This window comes from Elephantulus edwardii, unplaced genomic scaffold (assembly GCF_000299155.1).
Source record: "Elephantulus edwardii isolate Elephantulus edwardi_28Jun2011 unplaced genomic scaffold, EleEdw1.0 scaffold00353, whole genome shotgun sequence".
NCBI classification, from domain to species: domain Eukaryota; kingdom Metazoa; phylum Chordata; class Mammalia; order Macroscelidea; family Macroscelididae; genus Elephantulus; species Elephantulus edwardii.
This window is the reverse complement of record NW_006400103.1, coordinates 1,192,388-1,198,213: the sequence shown is the minus strand read 5'-3', so window position 1 is coordinate 1,198,213 and position 5,826 is coordinate 1,192,388.

Sequence of the window (5,826 nt, the reverse complement as noted above, 5' to 3'; positions counted from 1 at the left end):
TTCAAAGAACAAATACTTAAAGAACAGAAATACAGAACCTAGCTCTCAAACTACCTAGAGAAAACAAGCAACTCAACACAAAGGAGGGGCTTGAAATAGAAATAGTACATATAATGGACTAAATACATTCATCAACAATCATAATGAGCATAAACTCACCTACTAAAAGACACTCTTAAAATGGATAAAGCAAATCCAGTTGTACAATTCAACCTAAAACGAAATAACACGAAATTAATTAAAATAGAAATTCACCAAGCATTAATTCCACAAGGCTGTAACATAGTGTTACCTTACCCTTAATACTGAGAGGCCTGCAGTTATATAATTCTGACTCCACAGTACTATTTATTTTATCCATTGTCTTGTTTTTAATCTCAAAATTTTAAGTCAAGTCCATAGCTCTTATGAAGGCTGATTTAGGAAATTACCTACTTGATCTGTTAAAGCTTAAATACCAGTTTTGGCAAATGAACTTGGTACAATTTAGAAGAGCAGTAACAACAGTTATTAGGTACATAAACTGAAATCAGGACAATGAGTACTTTCAGAAGTTATAAATTGTTTTAAATTATCAAGGATACATATCAAAATTATCATTAATTTGTTTGCAAAGTGTTTTCTCCTGAAATAATTTAAGTTGTATTTGCAGCCATGAAATGCAAAAGCTATTCTCTATCAAAATCTCTGATATACTAGGAAATAATAATGTTGAGATTTCTGGAAAGGAAGCAGTCAGTAAAAAAGGAAGACAGACTGGTTGACTGTGAATTGGATAACACTGAAAAGAATGGAAATTCCAGAATACTTAACTATGCTAATGAGGAACCTGTACATAGTCAAAGAAGCAGTTGTCAATTAAAAAGATCAAAACTGGACAGTGAATAAGGACGGCTTTCACAGACACTAATATTCTATTTTAGCAGCTATTGATGTAGAAACAAGTGAATAGCAGACATGCATTTGGGGAAATTAAAAATGAAAACTTTTAAATAAAATACTTTTACATCAGCAATACCTCAAAGCAATCTTGTGTCATAACAAAGGGGTATGAAGATTAAGAAGCTGTTGTAAGGTGCCATCAAGTCAATTTATTATTCCTCATAGTGACCCTATGAATCTCCCGTACCCAGCACCATTCTCACCATCTCAGATATGCTCAAGCTCATTGTTACAAGCATTGTGTCAATCCATCTTTTTTTGGAGACTACATCTTTTCCCATGATCTTCCACCTTTCCCAATATGATACCTTTTTCCAAAGGTGGGTCTCTCCTGACAACATGTCAAAATTATGAGAGGAACTTTACCCATTTTTTTCCACTAAGGAGCACTCTAGCTGCACTTCATTCCGAAAAGACTTGTTTGTGGCAGTTCATGGGATGTTCACTACTCTCCTCCAACAAAATTCAAAGGCATTGATTCTTCTGTCATCCTCAGTTACTGTCCAACTTTCAGATGCACAAGAAGTAGCTAAAAAGACTATGGTTTGGATCAGACATACCTTAGTCTTTAAAGTGACATTTCTGCTCTTTAGCACTTTGAAGAAGTCACTGCCTAGATTTGACTGTGCAGATAACAAATTTTGGGTAACATTAGAAAAAAACGGAAATCCCAGAACACTTCACTGTGCTAATGAGAATGCTACACATAGAACAAGAAGCAGTTGTCCAAACAGAGCAAGACAGTACAGCGTGGTTTAAAATCAGGAAAAGTGTATATCAGGGTTATATCCTTTCTCCACACATATTCATTCTGTATGCTGAGCAAATCATTCAAGTAGTTGGACTATACGAAGAAAAAAGTGTGGCATGAGGACTGGAGGAAGACTCATCAACAACCTGCCTTATGTATATAAAACAACCTTGCTTGCTAAAGTGAAGAGGATGTGAAACATTTGCTACAGAAGACACAGATTACATCTCAACATCAAGAAAACAAAATCTCTCACCATTGGGCCTACTGGCAACATCATGACAGACGGGAAAAAAGGATCAAATTGTTAACACTTTCATTTTACTTAGATCCACAATCAACACCAATGGTAGCAGCAGTGGTCAAGAAATCAGAAGAGCTTTCAGAGTTCAGAACGCCACTCGGAAGCAGGAGCTGTCGTGTTCCCCTTCTCTGTCTGTGCCATGTTGTTGTTGTTAAGTGCTGTCGAGTCATAGGTGACTCATAGCGACCCCATCAAGGAGAGTCCTCAACGCTTGTGTTTCTTTCATCCTCTCTCCAGGTTCATAGCGTTTCCAGAGGCAAGCCACTATGGAAGTGGATGCCACTCCTGTTTCTAAGCTTGTTTTAATCGGGAAGCTCCAACCCCACACTGTCTGCATTGGTGCAAAAAAAAAAAAAAAAGAAAGAAAGAAATCAGAAGACATGTTGTTCTGGGAAAGGCTGTTGTCAAAGACCTCTTTACAAAATACTAAAGATCAAGTCAGAACATTAAGAGGCTTGCCTAAAATTTCACACCTAGTAGCAGTCCTCGAAAAACCCTCCTGGTACGTATATTGGTTAGAGATAACCAAAAGGCTGAAAGTTTTGAACCTATCAGTGAACAAGGAGAAAGACACAGTTTGCCTCTATAAAGATTTACAAACTTGGAAACTCTGTGGGGCAGTGCTACTATGTCCTGTAGGATCACTATGAGTTAGAATCAATTCTATGGCAGTGGGTAGTGATATTTGGTTTGTTTTTTTAAGGTGTTTCAGAACTGGAACTCAAGTTCTGTTCCTTTCCATTCCTATCCTTTTTAGTAGATACTGTTGCCACAAGTGCAGTGAGAAAATATAGCTAGTTCTTTATTTGCATAGAGAATCCTCTTACAAATAAAGCCCACACATTAGGGTAATTTGTTATGATGAACAATTTTTTTAGATTTAAATAGCAAACTCATCTATTGCCATTTAAATTATTTCATTTACAAAGTCAACTGAAAAAAGTAAAAAGAATATATGTTTCATTGTTCTTTATGACAGCTTCAAAACATTGTCACAGCTAAACTCTACTTTTTGTTTTAAAATATCAAATAAGAAAAAAATTTTAAAATATAAGTTGATATGTATCACTTTATTGATATGTATAAAGCTTAAGTATCACTTTGTGCTGTGTTGATGAACACTTAAAGAGACAAAACTCTTTTCAGATGAGAGCTGAGAAAAATTCAGGGAAACAATGTCTACTGAACTGATTCAATTTTCCATTAGTGTATAGCAGTTCTGATCTTATAATAATGTTATCTATACAGGGGGGAAATTCCAATGACTAGAGGCAAAGAAAATAACCAAAATATTTTTTCAAACATAAATAAATGTGTTACGAGACATTTAGTATTGTACATATATTGCAATACACCTGTTTCCTTAAATATTTTTAAGAAATAGGTACTAAATTTAGGGTAGAAATTGACTGCCACTTGTTACACAAAATTCTCCACTTAACAGACAATTACATTAAATGGACGTGTCATTCATTTGGGAAATGGGCACAGTACCTAAAACTGCATGTTACTAACAACATAACAGAAAGATGGCTCCATGTAGAAAAGGATTTCCCCTCCAGGTTAGAAATAAAATGTTTCATTAAAATGAACAAAAAGTAATATTACGTGGGAAGTGTATTATAAATGTTTAAGCTGGGTTTTAATAGGTGAAACCCTTAACAATTAGGAAGATGACAGATGACACAACCTGGCTTGCTTAAAGTGAGGAAGATTTGAAATACTTGCTGTGAAAGATCAAGGACTACAGCCTTTGGTATGGATTACCTCTTAACATCAAGAAAACAAAGGTCCTCACTACAGGAACAACAGTCAACATTATGATAGATGGATAAAAGATTGAAGCTGTCAAATAATTCATCTTCTTTGGATCAACAATCAATACCCTTGGTACCAGCGGTCAGAAAAACATTGGGCTGGGCAAGTCTGCTGTCTGAGTCATCTCCAGAATACTAGAACAATGATCTCAGTTTGAACACTAACGTGCACCTGATACCTGCTACGCATCACAGACGTGGACGGTAAATAAGGATGACAGCAGAAGAATTGATGCCTTTGAGTTGTGGTTTTGGAGAAGACGCTAGAGTGCTACCTGGAGCCAAAGACAGTGAAACTTTCATATACTTTGAGGAAGGTTGCTAGGATTAGAATGACATATCATTCTTGGAAAGGTAGAAGATCAGCAAAAAAGAGGAAGATCCCAACAAGATGAATACAGTGACTGCAACAATGGGCTCATTTGTATCAGAGACAATGAGAATGACATAGGCTAGGACAAGGCTCAGGTCTGTTGTTCCTAAGTTTGCTGAGTCATACTCAACTCAATGGCACCTAACAAGTCTGAAAGAACATTCCAAAGATTTCTGTCCTTTCCTTTCCAGAGAAATTGGGTAACTATAATCACTAAACTAACAGAATTTAGTTAAGAGTAGCACAACTTCCAATCTGCTAATGTAATCCTAGATCCTCAACAAGTCCATTACTGGGTTCAAGAAAGAGAAATATGAAGGGGGGGGGGGTGTTTAACTGTACATTAAGAAAAATTTAGGAACTACATATTTTACTTTCCAGAATCTTAAAAGAAATCAGAGATTAATTTTTAAGAATCAAAATTTTCTTTAAAAAAAATCCCTAGAACACTACTGTTTTCATATTGTGGAAAAACCAGAAACTGATACACAGTGGAAGATAGATGTGGCAGTCTGTTCCTATAAAGATTACAGGCTTGGAAATCTTCTGTGGTATTTCCACCCTGCTCTATCTATAGTTCTGTCATGAGTCAGAATCAAATCAAGGTCAATGAATTTGGGGTTTTTCCATTTTTAGTACAAAGTACTCAGTAAATGAGATTTCTATTAGAAAGAATAAGTCTGCCAACCCAAAGGCAGATAATTTGAAGCTGTTCCAAGGGGAGAAAGAAGGGCAATATCATTCATCTATAGCCTCAGAAAATCCACTGGAGGCTCAGTTCCGAACCAGGGTATAATCTCAGTTATAATGAGCTATAACTGAGGGTGCTCTGGTGGCTTTATGGTAAGAAAACATGCCACCAACACAGATACACATGGTTCCAATCTAACAGCTGCTCCAGAGGAAAAAGATGGGCAATCTCTTCTCCAGTCATTTACTTACTGCCTCTGAAAACGTATGGAGGGTCAGCTATAGGTCAAGTCTGACTCAACACTACAAAACAAAAGTAAACTTTACAACAAAGTAGACTTTACAGTCAACAACAGCAGCCCTAAATCCGAGGATCCAGTGATTATGAAATGAGTTATAGCTATAATTAATCAAAATGGCAAGTTCTTAGATGAATTAAAATATTGTTTTAAATACAAGACACAAGATAGGAAAAAGAACAAACTTTCTACGGTTTAAAACATAAATCTAAAAATAAAACATACAGAAGAAAATATATTTGGAAAGGAAACAAAAAAAAACCCACCAAAACAAGCCCACCTACAATTAACATCTAGAGTTTAGGATCAGCTTTCACCAGGATTTCCTGTCAGGATCCAATCAGGAGGCAGTGAAAGTGAAGAGACTTCTCTACATGGCTGCTCCTGCTCTTCACTTTATCAGCAGCAGAAAAAGATAACTGCAACAGAAATACTAACTTTAAAGAAAGTATCATTATTACAGTACCTCTATATGTATTGAATTGCCCCAGGTTTTAAATTAATGTAACTGCGCACAATGGAATACTATGCTGCATTAAAAAACAAGGAACTCATGCAATATTATTGAAAATGGTTGACTCTGGAGAACATTATGCTGAGTGAAATATCCCAGTCACAAAAGGACAAATATTACATGATGCCACTGTTGT